This window comes from Podarcis bocagei (genome assembly GCF_964188305.1).
Source record: "Podarcis bocagei genome assembly, chromosome: 9".
NCBI lineage: Eukaryota > Metazoa > Chordata > Lepidosauria > Squamata > Lacertidae > Podarcis > Podarcis bocagei.
In genome coordinates, this window is record NC_138134.1 from 8000297 (window position 1) to 8020852 (window position 20556).

Below are 20556 nucleotides of genomic sequence, written 5' to 3' on the forward strand. Positions count from 1 at the left end.
GCAATCAACACATCATCGAAGAAGGGGGTGACACCAGGAATCCCTTTGAGGAGAGAGTCCATTAGATTCTGGAATATGCCTGGTGCCACGCTGACCCCGAATTGCAGCCGCTTTACCCTGAACGCTCCTCTGTGCGTCGCAATCGTCTGTGCCTCTGCTGTGGCCTCATCTACTGGCAGCTGTTGATATGCTTGGGCCAAGTCCAGCTTGCCAAAAATTTTCGACCCAGCCAGGGTGGCAAGGACATGGCTGACCACTGGCACCGGGTATGCGTGGGCCGTGAGGGCCTTGTTTATGGTACATTTGTAGTCTGCGCAGATGCGGACCGAACCATTAGGCTTGACGGGTGTGACGATTGGAGTTTCCCAGGGGGCATTAGGCACCGGCTCCAGCACTCCTTGCTCCACGAGTCGGTCCAATTCCTCGTCTATACGGGGTTTCAAGGCGAACGGGACCCGGCGGGCCTTGAGCCTGACCGGTCGTACTGCGGGGTCAAGCTGTAGCGCGATGGGGGGGGGCCGTATACTGTCCCAATTTCCCGTCGAAAACCCCTGGAAATTCCTTGCATATGGCGTCCACGTCCACTTGTAAGCTAGTGTGGTTCACCCCGGTGACAGCTAGCCCCAGTGGTCCAAACCATGCCAATCCCAGTAAGCTAATGTAGGGGCCCTTGACCACAAGCAAGTCCAGTTGCCGCGTCCGCCCTCGGTATTGCACCCTGAAGGTCCCCACCCCCATTGTGGGGACCTTACGTTTCTGGAAGTCCCGGAGGGTGAATGGGGCCGGCCTGAGTTTGGGACCCCCAGTAGGACACAGTTTCCTTAAGGTCTTTGCCGAGATTATGGATAGAGTTGAACCCGTGTCAAGCTCCATGCGGCATGGGGTCCCCTCTATCTGTACCTCTACATAAATTTTCTCTACGTTGGGGTGGGGCAACTGGTATACCTGGCAGTCCGTGAGCTCCGTCGAGTTGCCTTGGTGCGTTGGGCCCCGGGACCTGGGGCTCTTGGGTTGGTCATCTGATGCCTGGTGTCGGGTGGGCCGAGCCCGACACACCCGGGCGATGTGTCCCGATTTTCTGCACTGCCTGCACTCTGCGTTGCGGAAACGGCAAGTCCTCCTCTCGTGACTCTCCCCGCAGCTTGCGCAGTTTCCTCCTTCTCGTCGAGGCAGCTGTGGTCTGTGCGCTGCTTGAGTGCGCTGCTGTACTCGGTGCACCTCCTCCCTGTCGGATCCTGAGTCGTCGGTGAGGTCTTCGTGGTGGACCCTCGGTTGGGATGGCAGGCTGGGCCCGTGCCTCTTGCGTCGACCTCTCGGCAGCTTCCGTTGCCAGGGCCTCCTCCAGAACGACCTGGAACGTTAGGTCCTTCTTAGCGTAGAGGCGTCGTTGCAGCTTCTCATCCTTCAGGCCACCGACGAGGCGGTCACGAAGCATGTTCTCCAGCTCTGAGAAGTTGCAGAACCGGGCGGCTTGGCGGAGAGAGGTCACAAACCCAGTTATGGTTTCCCCAGGGGCTTGTCGCTTTGCGTAGAAGGCATTTCGACGAGCCACCACTGAGGGCTGCGGCGAAAAGTGCCCCTTCAGCTGTTCCATTATTGTTTTGTATGGAACAGTAGCGACGTCTTCAGGCGCAAGGAGAGCCCGGGCGATTTCAAACGTCTCCTCTCCGCAGACGCTGAAGAATATCGCCCTCTTCTTGGCGTCTTCTTCGTCGGTGACCCCTTTGGCTTCTAGGAGGAAGGTGAAACGGGAGGCGTACGCTTCCCAGTCTCCAGATGCTGGGTTGAATGGCGAGAAGTTGCTGTTGGCTGCCATTCTGAGTTCCTTGTGTCCCGGAGCTGAAGCCTGGATACACGGTGCGAGGCAGCGGTGCGGCAGGTGGCGGTGCTGCGGTGCTGTGTGTGGCAGTCAGCTCAGCGGGATCCCACCTTCGTCGCCAGTGAAATATACTCAGAGTCGCAAAGTGATTTCATGCTCTTTATTCAGCTCATAGTGGTGAGGAGGAATGAATGAAAGTCCCCTCACAGTATCTGCTTTATATACATTATTTACACAATGGGCTGCACATGATTGGCTAATTCTGGAATTTTACTGTAAGCCAATCAGGTTGTGGATTCACTTCTATCTGGAGCAGGATTGGGCGGTTCCTGCCAACCAATCATACTGCTGCATTGTTCTAGGACCAATCAGACTGCTGCATTCTGAATCCTATTGTTCTAGGACTAATCAGACTGCTGCAATTTGGATCCTATTGTTCTCAGTACATAACAGTTCTCAAATGCCTTGGTACTCAAAACAACTTGGAACCCAAACACTCGAAACCAGGAAGTGAGTGTTCCAGTTTGCATACATTTTTCAGAAGCCGAACGTCCTGTGTTTTGAGTGCCACACTTCCATTTTGAATGTTTTACTTCTGATTTGAGTTATGCTTCCAATTTGAGTGCCATGCTTCTGCTTTGAGTGTTACGCTGAGGTCTGTCTGTTTTTGCTATTTATTTTGTGTTTTTGTGGCTCTTTTTGTTTTGTTTTTGTGACTGTGTGGAACCCAGTTCAGCTACTGATTGATGGATTGATTGCTTGACTGCAGTACATTGTCTATTGCTTTCATTTTACGGATCAGTGGTCTCGTTAGAGAGTAAAATTCATCTTAAATTGCTGTTTTAGGGGTTGTTTTTAAAAGTCTGGAATGGACTAATCCAGTTTGCATTACTTTCTATGGGAAAGTGCACCTTGGTTTTGGAACGCTTTGTTTTTGGAACGGAATTCTGGAACAGATTAAGTTTGAGAACCAAGGTACCACTGTACTGCCCAGCAGTACAGTGGTGCCCCGCAAGACGAATGCCTCGCAAGACGAAAAACTCGCTAGACAAAAGGGTTTTCCGTTTTTGCGTTGCTTCGCTAGACGAATTTCCCTATGGGCTTGCTTCGCAAGACGAAAACGTCTTGCGCTTTTTTTAAAAAGCCGCTTGAAGAGGCGCAATTGCGACGGACCGTGCTTCGCAAGATGAAAAACATCGCAAGACGAAAAGACTCGCGGAACGAATTCTTTTCGTCTTGCGAGGCACCACTGTACTTTGTAGAGGCACAAAAGAATGTACACACACACAAAAAAAACCCTGCTTCTAGGTAACAGTCAACTGCAACGCAGCCCAGTGGTGTAGGGACAGTTGCCCTGGGCACAAAATTCTTAGGTGCACCAAATTTTAAAAAAGATAAAGCGTTTTTAAAAAGATCCAGCGTTGCCCTGGCCACAAAATTCTTAGGTGCCCTGGGCACAAAATTCTTAGGTGCACCAAATTTTAAAAAAGATAAAGAAAAGAAAGAAAGTAGTAATAATAAATAAATAAATTGCACACCCTCCCTCTCGCATAAAAAACCTCCCAGTGGTCATGTGGGCAGACTCGGGAGTGAATTTGGGCCAATCTCCCATCCCGCTTGTCTACTCAGAGGCAGATCTAGGGGAGCGCAACTGGTTGTGCCGGATGTGGAGTCTTGGGGGTGCCAAAACTATGAAATAAAATGGAAGGCGAGATGTGGTGGAGGTGCCAAATGGAAGGTGAGATGTGGTGGAGGTGCCAAATTTTGGTGTCGCTCAGGGTACCAAAGGTTATCGTGGGAGTACAGTTGCCACCAACTGGTATTCAGTAGCACCCTGCCTTCAACAGTGGAGATCGAAGACAGCCAGCATGGTTGCAGCCACTAGCCTGGTCATCCTTTATACTATTTGTTATGTATTGAAGTTCTCACCCTGGGCCAGCAGGGGGATACTGTAGATAGTTTTCACTCAGGTCCGTATATGCAAATAAGGAATTGAAAGTGACGTTCAGTGATTGGATAGTTACAGAAAGTTGTTACTGTTGCCATGTAGTGGAGCTCTATATAAGCAGGTTGGCTGAACCCTTCAGCCCAGTTCTGTTCTGGTCTGTGAATAAACAAGAGCTATCTGAAGAACCGCTGTGTTGTCTGATATATTCACCCACAACTTAACACTATTTGCCCCTTAAAAGGCATGATAAAGGTAAAGGTACCCCTAACCGTTAGGTCCAGTCGCGGACGACTCTGGGGATGTGTGCTCATCTTGCTCTATAGGCTGAGGGAGCCGACGTTTGTCCTCAGACAGCTTCCGGGCCATTTACCTTCCCGCTGGAGCGGTACCTATTTATCTACTTGCTCTTGACATGCTTTTGAACAGCTAGGTGGGCAGGAGCTATTGGTGTTTTGCAACTTTGACCTGTTGCAGGATCTTAGCCAGACCTTAGCAGAGCATATGCAGAGTTCCAGAAAGCAATCAGTTTCAGGCAGGATGGATGAAGCAGGAACCAGAACGCTGCTACTAGTAACTTGGTTACCTTGAGGTGTTTATTATTTACAGCAGACTCTACAAGTTACTACAGTGGTACCTCTGGATGTGAATGGGATCCGTACCGGAGCCTGTTCGCATCCTGAAGCAAATGCAAGATGCGACTGCATATCTGCGTGTGCGCGGGTCGTGTTTCGCCGCTTCCGAACATGCATGTGATGTCATTTTGAGCATCTGTGCATGCACAAGTGGCAAAACCTGGAAGTAACATGCTTCGTTACTTCCGGATCGCCACGGAGCGCAACCCGAAAATATTTAAGCTGAAGCGTATTCATCCCGAGGTATGACTGTATATACAGGAACAGAAACAGATCTTAACTAGCTCTCTCTTAACAAACTCCAAACGACTCTCAGAACACCACACTGACCAACAAACTATCCAGTCAGTAAGGTCTTAAGTCATCATGCCTGTGTGAGACCTCAACCAATGGTAGCGCTGTAACCAAGGTCCCATATTTCCAGACAGAATTACTCCTTTCTTTTCAGTCATTTTGGCCATTGGCCAACGCTTAATTGACTCTGTGTGAAGCTGCACAGAATGGCACCTAGTCAAAAACCCAACAGGAGCTGGGACTGAACAACGGGAGCTCACCCCGTCACGGGGATTCAAACCGCTGACCAGCCAATCGGCAAGCCCTAGGCTCTGTGGTTTACACCACAGCGCCACCCGTGTCCTGATAAAAAGCAAGATAAAATGCCCAAAGAAGCATATTTCCTGTTCGTTGCAACCATACGTATGAACCACTCACCCCACACCACAGAGGTGTAGAGTTGGAGGGGAGCACAGGGGTCATCTAGTCCAACCGCCTGCAATGCAGGAATATTTTGCCCAACATGGGCTCGAACCTGAGATCCAAAGTCTCGTGCTCTGCTGACTGAGCTATCCCACTTGTACGTTCTGCCTGTTATGTACTGAAGTTCTCACCCTGGGCCAGCAGGGGGATACTGTAGATAGTTTTCACTCAGGTCCACACACGCAAATAAGGAACTGAAAGTGACGTTCAGTGATTGGATAGTTACAGAAAGTCGTTACTGTTGCATTGTAGTGGAGCTCTATATAAGCAGGCTGGCTGAACCCTTCAGTTCAGTTCTGGCCTGTGAATAAACAAGAGCTGTCTGAAGAATCACTGTGTCATCTGATATGTTCACCCACAACTTAACACTGCCTTTTTTGTTTTATTGGAAAAAATAAGATAAAAACAGCTTACATAACCAACAAGCATTAAACATCCCAGCAAAAACAGCAGAGAGCCAGCAGACGATGCAACAAGCCTCATCCACAAAGGCTTCTGATTCATTTTAATATGATCATATCCTAAATGGCATTGAGACCAAACCAGAGCCTCCCAAAGAAGGGAGTCACAGCTTGAGCAGCTATGCATCTTCATACCCCTGGCATGGCCTGGCCTTATTATTTTCTTTATCTCTCCTATCCACCCAGCAAAGGTGTCTCACTGAACAGGAACTGCAGCTGTCAAGTCACAGCGTAAGCAAGCAAATGAAACTTGCACACCAGTCTCCCACAAGATGGCACTGTGGGCCCTCAGAAAGGCTGCTTGGAAACAGCAGAATATTATTGTGCCAGGCAGGCAGAGGTGGGTGGACGGGCAGTTTCGTGTGCATTCGCTCATCCACTTTTAAAAAAATGTACCCTTGTCTAATACAAAGCAGCTTTATCTGATATAGAATTCATGGCGCACAGAGCTCACGTTTGAAACGTCGCCATTCGTTTTATTGATTTAGATGTGTTTTAACTATTGTTGTTGAAATATTATGGTGATCGAGTGCGGTCCATGAGAAAACACCCATTTGGTTTCCATTTGGAATACAGAATGTTACCCAAACCTTGGACGTGAGCTCTTGTTTACAGAGACTACGGATATATACTGCTGGCATTTATGGCTCCTGTGAGAGTTAGAAAGAGGTCGAGAGGGGAGAAAGAGAGAGAGAGAGAAGGCAAAGCCATAATTTTGACCACTACCACCAACCAAAAGCATATGTTGGAGTCAGGGGTTGCATTCAGACGTAGTCATGCGCATAGCAGACCCACTGGAATCACCATTTATTTTACCGAGTATGCTTTGCACAGTAAAATATCCAACCTATAAACAAAATAATCTACAGGCTGAAGAACTGGTGTTAATGCTTGGTGGGCTGCCCTGAAATACTGGCTTCAGATCTCAGTATTTGGCCTGGGGAAGGGAATAATTGTACATCTAATCGACGAGGAGTTTATCAGCCCATGGCTGAAAATTATGGCCAGAAAAGCCACCTCAATTGGACTGTCACCATTCCTTTTGTATCAGCTGGGCTACGATACCGCTCTTGTATCCCTGAGACAAAGGCTTTGGGACATCACACATAGCGTCCTGCGATCCAAATCTTATGTAATCTGTGGCCCGATTGCAGCTGGAATCCAATACGGGCACGACTTTCAGTTAGCCTCATTTTAGGAATTTGTCTGTACCCACCTATCAGCATTTGTTTAGCAAAGCTAGATTATATGTAATTCTTAATGGTATACTGAGAGGCATCCCCTACCAGAATAGGCTTTGTTTATGTTCTCAGGATGTCGATTGCATGAAGCATATCCTATTGCATTGTGGGCAGTATGAGTAAGCAAGGGATCAACTGATCCCTCGCTAGCAAATTTGCCGGGAAAATCGGACGCCTCCCATATTAAATAACTTCTGGAGGATAGGTCAAATGATGTTACACTGACTGTGGCAAAGTTTATTTCGGTGGTCGCAAGAAACAAAGACCATAACAAGATGACCTCGGTCTCTTTCGCCTGCTGTTTGGTTGTTTTAACTATATCTTGTTTTGAAACTGTTTTGTGGGTCTATGGACTGCAATAAAGATATTTGATTTTGATTTGATTTGGTATTGATGCACACTTCCTACATTATAAGTTATGTTATTATCCTGGAGATTTAAAGAGTACAACCTACAACACTGTGTTGAGGCACTTCCTAGCAAAAATATACTATTGCAAGCTGAAAGTACACAATAGCGTTCAAGGCTAAGGCTCAATGATGCCATCTATCAGATCAGGAACAATTCCAGCAAGAGATCGTCTCTTTTTTCTGTAAGTTAATTTGAGAGAAAGGCTCAAACAGCAATGAGAAAAGCCAAAGATTTGACTGGCCCAGGTCTCAAATTTTACACCTCCCATTCACCAAAATGCTTCTCAAAAACAGGAATTAGGCGGCCATCGGCTTTCATCAGCTTCTGTTTCCAGATGTAAGAAAGTTCCAGACTCCCTTCGCAGTGTTTCAGAAGCTTTCTATTTTAAAAATTGCAGTAGCTTAATCTACATAACAAAGAAGCTCACGGCACCTTACTGCCATTTCAGATGCAATAGGTGAAGAAACAATACACTCTCTGGAGTCTGCAAGTTAGGGATTGTCATGAGTGTATATTAGTCTTCTTACTTTTCTTTCTGACAGTTTTGGTTTCTCTCAGTTTTTCATTTTCCATTCGGAAGTTGATTTCCACACGAGTTTGTGGCTTGTTTGGTTTTCCTCTCAAAAATCCAGCAGCATTTTCATGCAAATTCACATTTTTGCAAAGCATTTTTTCTAACCCTAATGTTATAACGCCTTTTTGTATGTTATTTCCCGTAATACACACATTCTTGCACACACTTTATCCTGGCATAGGCACATACATTTTTGTACACATTACACAGCTGGAGAAATGTATTGCAACACTCAGAGAAGGATGGCTGTGTTTTGGTTCATGAATTGCTTCAGAAAGTGTGAATCAGAGAGGTTGAACTGTGAGCTGTCTGGCAGGCAGGTAAATAAGTTGCACCGCGTGAGTCAGTGTGCAATGTTTACTGCTGCAAATTTTACAAACGACGCAGACAGGACACTAGTGTGTGTGATAAAGGAGTCTTACGGAGTCGTATAACTGTGCCAACAACATTATTAAATGGCTGCTGCTCTAAATTTCTATTCCTTCCTTGGTGTTTCCACACAAATTCTTCTCCTCTGTACAGTCACTTGCAGAAACACCTTGGCTCCTATTCTGAGCTGCCATCATTACACAATATGTTACATCATTTCTGGAAGAGATACCTGGACTTCCGGATTGGTGCCTCCAGTAATGGCGGATTTCCTCTGATCAGGAGGAATCTGCTCCATGGAAATTTGGGTCTGGCCGCCATGGCGAAGGCGGAGACCCGTAAAAATCACAGGCGGGAGAAGCCTGTGAACGTGGGATTCGGCGGGCACCTTTTGCCCGGTTTCGGGGCAAACCCGAAACCCGGTTTCGGGGATCCGGAGCGACGTGGGGTGAGCGGCGCGGTGCTTCGAATCGTCTGCTTCTTCCACGGAGCGAAGCTGCATAGCTGTTGCCGGAGAGCATTGACTTTTTCCTGTGGACAATTTGACTCCAAAGTAATTACCCGTGAGTAGAGCTGAAACGGGAGAATCGGATTTTAAACGTTTAATTTGGCATCGAAACGGGGAGGTTCAAAACAGGAAGTCCGCCTTCCCTTTTGTAAACAGACTGAGGCAAGGAGGCTGCAGGCTGAAGTCTTGGAAAGCCTTTTGTAAAAGAGTAAATTTCCATCGGTAAAGAGCATAACCCCCCCCTTGGAGGCAGGAGAAGGGGGGGTTGCGGACTGAGTATGCCTGCAGGAGAGAGTGAAGGGAGTTAAAATACCGCCGCTCTGACCCTGGAAACGGGCTGCTAGTAGGACTGACATTTTGGAATGTTCATTGACAGCACTTAGAACGTTCCTTGACAGTTAGCAAAGTAAGAGAAATACATTGTTTCTATTGTCTCCGGCTGCTTCTAAAAAGGAGTAAAAAGTAACTGAAAACTGAAACTAACTTTGGATTGTATGAGTTGCGTTTAAAGGGGACATTGTTGACTATTATAAATAGAAACTGTTTCCCCCTAGTGGAAGTCTCTGAAATTGGTTACTTTATAAGAGCTGGGCTAGGGGGATTTCCAGCTGCAAGATAAAAAAACTCTGAGACTCTGGGATTGACCTTGAATCTTTCAAGTGTTATGGCAAATGGAAAGGAAACAACAGACGGAATGTTGACAGAAGAGGCCTTAGTGGTCGCATTAGTGAAAATAAACGACTCGCTGGAACAGCTTCACAGGAAAACAGACGTGATGAATGTGAAAGTGGACGCTGCAAATAATAAAATTGACTTAATTGTAGAAAGTTTAAATAATCTGGGACAAAAGGTGAACACCAACACAGAAACCATCCAGAAATTGATACAGGAATTTACCTTGATACGGCAAACTGCGGATGAAGTCAGGGAGAAAACCCTTGCTGCTGAATGTAAAACAATACAACTGGAGTGTGAGAGAGCCCCATCCATTCAAAGGCAACTCGATGTGACATCTGTTATGATGGAACTTAAAGAAAAACAGATGAATTTGAGGACCAGAGCCCTACCTGAATTGGGAAAGGAAAACTTGACAGAGCTTCAGGAGGAGACAGGACTAACATCAGTTCAGAAAGAGAGGCTTTTGGGGGTCAGTATGACCACCAAAAATGTGAATTTATTTAAGGGTAACTATGAAGGACGTTGGATTGAAGAGAAGGGGGATTGGGAAATATGGATAAATCTGAAGTTGTTATTGTTGGGCCGAGCTGTTGTGGTGGGGATGAGGGTTGCTGTGTTGCCGGGGATGTTGCTTTTGTTCCAAACAGTGCAAGTTTTGGATGGGATGGGTTGTTTCAGGAGGTGGCAGAGGGATGTTTCTGGATTTGTTTGGCAGGGCAGGAAGCCTCGAGTAAAATTTAAGATATTGACGGATGCCAAAGAAGGAGGTGGACCTGCCCTGCCAGACCCCTAAACTTTGTTGTGAACCATCTGCTTTTTGCTGGCTGAGAGAATGGCTGTCTTTTGAAAGCACTGAAGTGTTGGATAATGGCAGATGAAGTTGATGGACTAGATGGAATTGGCGGAAAAGACTGGCAAGATCCGAGACCAGGGAGAAGAGTCGGTGGAAGAAGACTGGGAAAAGTTTAAAGATTATTTATAGAAATATTGTAAAATTAATGAATGTTAGAAGAATGTTGGAATGAAGTTATATGGCTTCAGTAGAAATGTTATAAGGAATTAAGTATAAATAGATTAATAGAGTATTAAAGGAAAATAAGGTTAAAATGTGTTAAGATAATTATAGGATAGAAAGCAGGGGAAGATGGAAAGGAATTGCTGAAATAATTAATAGAAGTGGAATACAAAAAGGGAGGTGTGAGGAGGCCGTGGAAATATGTGAAAGAAAGATAAGATATTGGAAGTTTTTTCTTTTTTCTTTTTTTCTTTCTTTTGATGTGTTTTTAAATTGTTTTTGTTTTGTTAATTTTTATGTAGTGTTTTTGTATTGTAATGTACTGTTTTTTCTTTGGTTTTTTTTGTAAGTGTTTAAATTGTTGTAAAAGGAATAAATATTATCATAAAAAAGAGATACCTGGAATCAGCGCCCGCCTCCACACTTAAAATGCAGAGACAGCTGCAGCGCAGTTCTCCTACGCAACATTATCATGTGAATCAAGAAATAAAGGAAGAAGCCACACTCCAACAGTTCCCACAATACCAGCATAATATAGTACAGTGGTACCTCGGGTTACAGACGCTTCAGGTTACGGACTCTGCTAACCCAGAAATAGTACCTTGGGTTAAGAACTTTGCTTCAGGAAGAGAACAGAAATCGTGCTCTGGCGGCACGGTGGCAGCAGGAGGCCCCATTAGCTAACATGGCACCTCAGGTTAAGAACAGTTTCAGGTTAAAAATGGACCTCCAGAATGAATTAAGTTCTTAACCCGAGGTACCACTGTATAAGAAAGATACCAGGGGCTGGCTAGGCCATACAATTCTGAATAATACCACAAGACATTACTTGGGCCCTAGCAATCTTCCTGTGACAACTGTAGGATTTTATATTAAAATGCTGTTTAAATCAGTTTACTATTAGTATGTGTCGTTTGAACATATTAGTACAGTGGTACCTTGGTTAGGGACGTGAGTGGCGCTGTGGGTTAACTACAGAGCCTAGGACTTGCCGATCAGAAGGCCGGCGTTCGAATCCCCGCGACGAGGTGAGCTCCCGTTGCTCGGTCCCTGCTCCTGCCAACCTAGCAGTTTGAAAGCATGGCAAAGTGCAAGTAGATAAATAGGTACTGCTCTGGCGGGAAGGTAAATGGTGTTTCCGTGCGCTGCTCTGGTTCGCCAGAAGCGGCTTAGTCATGCTGGCCACATGACCTGGAAGCTGTACACCGGCTCCCTCGACCAATAAAGCGAGATGAGCGCTGCAACCCCAGAGTTGGCCACAACTGGACCTAATGGTCAGGGGTCCCTTTACCTTTACCTTGGTTTAAGAACAGCTTAGTTTACGAACAACTTGGATTAAGAATGCTGAAGACCCGGAAGTAGCTGTTCTGGTTTGTGAACTTTGCCTTGGAAGCAGAACATGTCGAGTGTGTTCCATTTGTAAATTGAGTCCCCCGCTGCTATGGGAAAGCATGCCTTGGTTTAAGAATGCTTTGGTTTAAGAACAAACTTCCGGAACTGATTAAGTTCGTATACCAAGGTACCACTGTACTGACACAGCCCGAGCCTAACCATATTTTCTGGAAGGAAGAACCATTCCCTCATTACAATGGGATTTATTTCCAATAAGTCTGCGGTCTCGTACGATCCCCCCTCCCCTCCCCTGTCCTAGTTTCCTCTGCCACGCTCTGTGGACTCAGCTACATTAGTAAAGAAACAGCGTTTTGAATGCGTTATAAACATGCAACACCAGATGGCGCTGGAGAGTAAAAAAAAAAGCAATGTGGTTTTCCATAGCGGTTTTTCCCCCTTTTGTTATAATGATTTAATTTCTTACTTATTTATAGTGGGTTCCCCACCACTACCATGCGTAGCTCCACCCTGTATTTCTCTAATCACAGTTTTCTGTGACACAGTGGCGTAGCGTGGGTTGTCAGCACCCGGGGCAAGGCAAGTAATTTGCGCCCCCTAACCCATGGATTTGCGCCCCCTAACCCATGGATTTGCGCCCCCTAACCCTAACCCCCAGATGTTGCGCCCGGTGCGGCCGGCCCCCCCTGCACCTCCCACGCTACGCCACTGCTGTGACACACAGTTTGAAATGCGTCTGCAAACTAGGGGTTGTGGACAAAGCACTAACCGTTGTTTGCTAATCTGGACATTATGGCAAACTATGTCTAGTGAAAAATAGGAGGAGGAAACTCAAACTGTGTTTGACATTACATCTCAATTGTGCCAATAGGTACAAGGGATTCTTCTACCCACTGTGAATGATGACAATGATGATAATCTGATGCATTAAGCTTTTCAAACTTATCCCACCTACCCTCTCTGTTAGATTTGTAATTCTAGAAGAGTTTCGTACTGCTATTACATTTACAATGTAAACATTTTCTTTTCAAGGTCAACATGTTCAAAGCACCCGACAGCCAGTGAAACTGCAGGGGTGGCACCTAAGCAATTCCTCTGCTTTTCTTCCCAAAAAAAGAGAGGAAAAAATGAGTTTTCTCTGAAAATCGCAGGATACATTTAGAAAGAAAAGATCTCCACATTTCCCCCCTTTTCATTGCCACTTGAATCCTCTTCTGGACAAAGGTGCCGCTATTGCGAAAAAGAAAGAGTGAAAGAAATCAACACTCCTGGATTCCTGCAATTTTGCTCAGTTTAACAGTGTTGGTGGCAAGCCATTCTTTTCATGAGAGTTGATTCTCAAGTACGTTAGCATGCAGTCTGAAAACCCCAAAGGGATGGAATGCTAAAAATAAACCCGCAGTATTGAGAATGCCAACTTGGTTCAGTTCTGCCATGCTTCAGTGCTACTATCTCAGTGTCATAGCTGAAAGCTGAATTGCTATAATTTCTATTCATGTATAGAATGAACGCAACATAAACATGGGACTCAGCTATACAGCTGCAAATATAATGTTTTAAGTGCGTTTTAAGTGCATTATACAAATGTTTCACTAGATGGCGATGGTGACCTAATGGCAAATTCAATATATATTTCAAAACATTTTCACAGTGTTTTTAGATATATATGTCTAGATTCAGTCATGTTCTCCCGTCATTTATTATAACTTGGGGAGAACACAAGTATTTTTTTGAGGATTGAACCTGCTTTTCCATTTTATTGCCCATGGTGTCCACCATTTCATTTATTTATGCAGATCATTTATTAGTGTTAAAAGTACTTGTATAGAACCCCACTTCTCTACATTATGAGGACTGACTTCTTATTCCTATTATCTCTTTCTTGTTCTTTAAGCATTTATTAATGCACAAAATGAGAAATTTCTAACCTCAGCTGTGCTGTACAGATTATAATCCCATAAAGGACTATACAAATTATAGTTTATAGTCCCATAACATTTACCAGTGGTTCTCAACCTGTGGGTCCCCAGATGTTGTGGGACTACAACTCCCATCATCCCTGAGCTCTGGCCTTGCTAGCTAGGGGTGATGGGAGTTGTAGTTCAACAACATCTGGGGACCCGCAGGTTGAGAAAGGCTGATTTAGACCACGGGTAGGCAACCTAAGACCCGGGGGCCAGATCCGGCGCAATCGCCTTCTCAATCCGGCCCGCGGACGGTCCAGGAATCAGCGTGTTTTTACATTAGAATGTGTCCTTTTATTTAAAATGCATCTCTGGGTTATTTGTGGGGCATAGGAATTCATTCATTATTTTTTCCCCAAAATATAGTCTGGCCCCCCACAAGCTCTGAGGGACAGTGGACCGGCCCCCTGCTGAAAAAGTTTGCTGGCCACTTATTTGGACTCAAGACTAGTATGGATGGATGCCTGACCCCCATATCAACAGCTCCAAATCACATTTGGATAATTTTTTAAAAGTTAAATTTCATATTTGGAACTGCTTTTAGATTCAGGTTTTGAATTCATGTAATAAAATTTGTAAGAGCGCTGCGAGTTATAGGTTTTTTTTTTTTTTTTTTTAAATGCAAGATTTAAAGGCTCTGGATTGTCTAAAAAATCTCAAATGTTACAATAGAATTAGGAAGGGGAAGAAATACCGAAGAATATATTAGGTGACAGGACTGTCTTATAGGAACTAAAGATAAATTAGGAATCAAAACTACAATTCTCTACAATTCAAAATTATGGAAGGTTATTGTTGTACACCCACCATCTTGAAAATGAATCAAAAGTATTTTCTGTGAAGTATTTTCAGGTTACAGACTCTGCTAATGCAGAAATAGTACCTCAGGTTAAGAACTTTGCTTCAGGGTGAGAAGAGAAATCGTGCTCCAGCGGTGCGGCGGCAGCAGGAGACCCCATTAGCTAAAGTGGTGCTTCAGGTTAATAACAGTTTCAGGTTAAGTACGGACCTCCAGAACGAATTAAGTACTTGACCCGAGGTACCACTGTACAGTGGACCCTTGGGCTACGTTACGGGTAGCATTTAACTTTTGAATGCGGCAAACCTGGAAGTGTATATTTCCGGGTTTTGTCATGCATGCATGCATGCGCAGAAGTGCTGTATCACGCAGCGCATTTGCGCAGAAATGGTGCCTCTAGATGCGAACTTTTTGGGGTATGTACGGACCCCTGGAACCGATTAGGTTCATATCCGGAGGGTCCACTGCATTAGAAAGTTCTACCAGATTTCTACCAGATCTCTCTCGCTCGCTCTTTGTCTCTCTGTCTCTCACACACACATTCCCAGTGTGGTAGAACGAGTGCAGGCAGCTATCCTCTTCAAGATTTTTACCGTCCCACGCTGTGTACCCTATGCAGCCTTGTGTCTAGAGGGAGACCAACACAAGGTAGAGACTGTCGCCTGGGCGAGATTTCTTCTATGCTGGTTAAACATCTGCCTTACATCTGATAAAGATCCTCTCCTCAGTGAAGTTTTGTTAGACCCCTTTCTTTCCCCAGGGCTACAACAGTTTAACAAGAAGGTACAGCAACTTGCGCTGTCAGCGGAACTATTGCGATCAATGTCCCTATCTGCCAATGCTATAACAAAACTAGGTTGTGGGATATTGAACGCCAAGAACTAACAGTAGCAGCAGAGAAAACATGTCCCCCTCTTTATTTTCAACTTCCTTGGGCACATGAAACTAACCACAATTACCTTGAATTTCTGCTTAACCCTCAAGAAAGAAGGGCATTTTCTCTGGCCAGGTTAAATTCAAATCCATCAAACCTCCTTTGGGGAATATTCTCAGGCAGGGTGGAAGGAGAAAGAACTTGCCCATGTGAAGACCACCTGGTGGAAACCCTTACACATATGGACTTCCGGGGGCGGCGCGAAACTGTAATGGCGGTCCTCTTCGAGCTCTGAAGAGGGGCTCCGCGGAAAAGGGTCGTTCGCTGCGGCATAGCGACGACCCATCAAGATAAACCACGGGTAGAGTGAGCCCGTGGCCGTGGGACTCGGCGGGCACCAGAAGCTGCTCCGAAAACACAGAAGGGACCCCGTAAGGAGACCCGGAGTGAAGGAGGGGTGGCGGTGCTGTGAGTTCATCGCTCTTTCCGCGGAAGTGAAGCCGCGCGGCTGTTACAGATGAGCGCTGATCCTTCTTCCTAAAATCAACACCAAACTACAAGTAACATACCCGTGAGTAAAGGGGACTAAAATTTGGCAAAGAATTTTGTAAATTTGGCCGAAAGCGGGAGACGAAAAAAGGGAAGTCCGTCTTCCGACATTGCTGACAAGATCAAAGCAAAGCTTTAAAAAGCGGAAGCGTTTGAAACGGGACTTTGGGAAGCTTTAACTTTTTCGTGCTATTAAATCTGCCCTTTTTACTGCTGAACTGAAGGTGGAAAGGGACTTTGATTATAAGAACGAGTAACGGGGGGTCTCCTCCTACCTCCCCCCCCTTTTGGGGTGATCTTTAAAGAGTCAGATCGTCGGGCTGCCGGAGAGAGAGACTGTGCTAAACTGCGGAAACAGTTGCAAACTTTGAATTGATACATTTGAGCAGGAAAGTTTGGAAGGGACATTGTTGCAAGCACCCCCTGTGAAACTTTGTTGAACTTTAAAAGGTGCTCTGGGGAATTTTGAATCTTTGAAGGGACTGTTGGATATTGATCTTACTGAATCAAAAACTTTTGGAACTTTAATGGCGGACTACTTCCTTCTTTGTCTTTGAAACTTGGTGGCACTCCCCCTACAGGGCTTTCGGATTATAAAATCCTGGGAACTGACTTTTGTTTTGAATTCCACTTTACCGGTTGTTTATAATTGAATTTGTCTTTCCCATGGAACAATAGACAATTTGACCTTGAACACTGACAGATGTGTAATGAGTGGTGCAGGGAGAACAAGAGCATCTAAAGCTAAGGAATCTAAAGAGGCTAAGGAGAAAGAAAAGGAAAGAAAACCAGCACAATTTCTACAAACAACATTGACCCAAGGACGCCGATCGTCGGTTCCAGCTGTACTGGTGACCCAAAGGGAACAAAGGGAAACAACTGAGAAATCCACTGAGGAAGATATGGCAGCAGGTGGGTCGGATACACTACTTAAACAAATATTGGAGCAACTATCAAGTTTAAACCAGAAGGTGGACGACCAGTCTTTGAAGATAGATAAAGCAACTTCCTCGATTCAAAAATTGACTGATCAAGTTTCCCAGCATACACAAGCTATAGAGAATTTTCAAGGAGCTACAGCGGAAAATCGGGAATTGGCTGGAGAAGCAATCCAGAAAGTGGGAGCTCTACAAAAAGAAGTGGAAGAAATAAAAGGAGAAGTTAAGCCCCTGCACAGACAGGTGAGTGAACAACAAGTTTATCTGTCAATGGTGGAACTGAAAAATCGCGAGAGTAACATCAAATTGAGAGGCATCCCGGAACTTGAGCAAGGAGATTTGATTGGATACTTAACACAAGAATTTTCGAAGTTCTGGGGTTTAAAGGAAGACACAGATTTTAAGATTGTTTCGGCATATAGACTGGGAAGAGTGGTAAAGAAAGATAGATCCAGAGACTGTTTGATAATTTTAAGATCAAAGGAAGAGAGGGATAAGATCCTAGGTCTTCATTTCAAAAAAGCAATTGAAATACAAGACAAAAGGGTGGAAATCTATAGAGATATCCCGAGACAGCTGTTGGATCTTAGAGCCACCTATTCAGAACTAGCAAAATTGCTGAGATACAACGCAATTCCCTATAGGTGGGAGTTTCCACAAGGACTATCCTTCACCTACAAAGAAAGGAAGGTTAAAATTAGAACACCTGAAGATAACCAAAAGTTCCTTCACGACCACGGAGAAGATCTCCAAAAAGGAGTGGATTGGCTTCCAGCTGTACCAGCACCAATATTGCCTGAAAGCGGGCCAACGCCTGCACCCTCGGGATCTGAGCAAAAGGAAGGCACCCCATCTTAAGAACGTTTAAAATAGAACAAGATGTCTCTGCAGCTACTTAGCTGGAACATAAATGGCGGGAATTCTCCGGGAAAAAGAAGGAGGATATTCCATATTTTGAAAAAAGAACAATTGGATGTAATATGCCTTCAAGAAACACATGTGATTAGGCTCCATAGGATTTTATTAATTAATAAAAGACTTGGCCAAGAATTTATCTCATCAGACAAAGTCAAAAAAAGAGGTGTTGTAATTTATGCAAAGGAGAACCTATCACCAAAATTCTTATTTAAAGACGATCATGGAGGGGACTTCCGGGTTGGCGCGATCGGGAAATGGCGGATTCCCTCCGAGCTCCGGAGGGAATCGGCTCAGCGGTGGATGGGTCTTTGCCGTGCCGGCGACACGGGGACCCTTAAAAACCGCAGGCGCGGAAGCCTGCGGACTGAAGACTCGGCGGGTGCCTTAAGCGCCCCCCCTGATTCGCAATGAGCCTTTTTAAAGGCTACGGAGGGGATACAGGGGACGGCGTGGCACTGAGAGTCGATCGCTACCGCCGCTGAGCGAAGCCGCGAGCCATAACCGGAGAGCGCTGACTTCCTTCCTTGAAATTCGGACTGAAAAAAGAACCCGTGAGTAATTTGGAACTGAACTTTAAAACTTTTACCTTTTGAATTTGAGACGACCGGGGGGTGTGCTAAAAGGAAGTCCCCACACCCCCCCTTGCAGACGATCCAGAGCAACGAAATAAGAACTAAGCTGGAGTGCCTACCCTGTAAAGGGTGAGTTTTAAAAAGACAGTAACTTCCAAGATTTAGAAAGGTAAATTTGAGCAGGAGAGTGGAGTGTTGGAAGAGTCTTTGTTTTGTGGTAAACAACCCTCCCTCCCGGGCCCGGGAGCGACCTGATTTGGAGCCTGTATAGAGGAGCAGAATTTGACAGCTGTCAAAAGCTGTCAAATGGACTATTAATAGTGAAAAAAAAATTGCTGTTTAAGACCTCTCCGGATTAAAAGGAGTTACAATTGAACTAAAATCTTGAGAAACAAAGAAACAATAATAGGACAGAGGATTGTTGGAGAAAAGGTTACTCAGTAACCAGATTCCCTCTAGGGGGAATTCTGTGGAATTACAATGGCTGTGGGTGGAAAGATACTGAGAGAAATCGAAAGAATGTTCTCACTGGTGGGAACCCTACAGGAGCAGACTACAGCTATGAGTAAACAATTGACGACCTTGGATTTGGAAACAAGTAGTTCTGCTGAAAGTAATGAGGGCCTGAGTGAGAAAGAACCCACAGCTGAATTTGAAACAATAAACAAAGAAGAGGAGAAGACAAAACAAGAAAGAGAACAAGTTATCTGGGAAAGTACTAACCAGAAGCCGGCATCTGGAGAACACAAGCAAGGAGACTATTGGATTAAATCCACTCTAAGCCTACGAAAGATACAGAAGATGAAAGTGGAGGCCCTGGGACTTTATGGAATTCAGGAGCTCGAAATAAAGAAGTACAATTGGGGCCTCCACATAGACTTGGATTTTGACTATCAGCAAGACTTAGGCCTTGTGGAAATTCCTCAGCAGTTGCCTTTAAATATGGGAAGAGACTATGGACTGACTGGATTGATTGTTAAGGAAATCTTTCGAGACTCGATGATAGACAAAAAGGACTACCAACAAAACCGGCGGAGAGGGACTAAAAGAGAATTGAGAGCCTCGGATATCCGGAATCCAGGCTAAAAACTGTTAATTTGGACATGTCTTGGGAAAGGACGCAAAGCGGGGAGGGGAGGGAGGGAAGTATTAAATTTAAACAACACTCAAGACCAGGGGGTTTAGTATTAAGAAAATTATGTAAGAAAAAATGAGAAATCGAGGGAAGAGAATTGGGGTCCAACTTAGGGAAAATTTATTTTTGTTTTTTATAAAAGGACTAATATTAAGATGGAAGAAATGCCAACTTGCTGACATAAGTTTGGGAATAGGGATGCAGGGGAGGGGGTGGGGGGAAGTCAAGGACTAGGGTTAGAAAATAAGATTTTCGGGAACTATTCATGTTTGTTGTTTTTTATGTTTGTTTTGGTGTGTTGTTTGTGTTTATATAAAATGTGAAAACCCAATAAAAATATTTTTTTAAAAAAAATAAAGACGATCATGGAAGAATTCTCGCAATTGAAATCCAAACACAAGGGGAAAAGATTTTGATATTAGGAGTTTATGCGCCAAATGATGGAAAATCAGAATTTTATAAGAAGCTGCATGAGACAATGATGGACTATCTGGACTATTCCAATATTATCGTGATGGGAGATATGAATGGGGTGGTGTCTACAAATATGGACAAATCTCAAAATCAAAATTTAACAACAGACGGCAGACTCCCTAAAACCTTTTTTGAAATGACAGACAATATGGACTTGATTGACATTTGGAGGACAAGGAACCCCTTGGGTAAAGAAGGAACCTTCTTTTCTGATGCCCACTTGTCATGGACACGAATCGACCAAATTTGGATATCTAGAGGGCTGGCCCCGAAAACGAGAAAAGTGGAAATCTGCCCAAAAACCTGCTCCGACCATAACGCCTTAAAAATGGAATTGAGACTTTTCCCAACTGGATCCTTCAGATGGAGAATGAATGACACCTTGCTAAGAGATCAAGAGATTGTTAAGAAGGCCCAAAAAACGCTAAAGGACTACTTTGAAATAAATTTGAACACTACGGTGGAGAAAAGAATAATCTGGGACGCAAGCAAAGCTGTAATGAGAGGGTTTCTGATACAACAGAATACAATAAAGAAAAAATTTTGGAATGGAAAAAAGGAAAAAATTCTA

General features: G+C 44.8%; 1 protein-coding gene across 1 annotated transcript in view; it reads right to left on the reverse strand.

Moving 5' to 3' along the window:
• The window catches only part of PROM1 (prominin 1), a 243472-nt gene extending 238016 nt beyond the window's left edge, over positions 1–5456 (reverse strand). Inside the window, exon 1 of the mRNA XM_081207634.1 lies at positions 5395–5456. The gene's annotated coding sequence lies outside the window, so the exon portion shown is untranslated. The remainder of the gene's footprint in view (positions 1–5394) is intronic.
• Positions 5457–20556: the final 15100 nt, after the last annotated feature.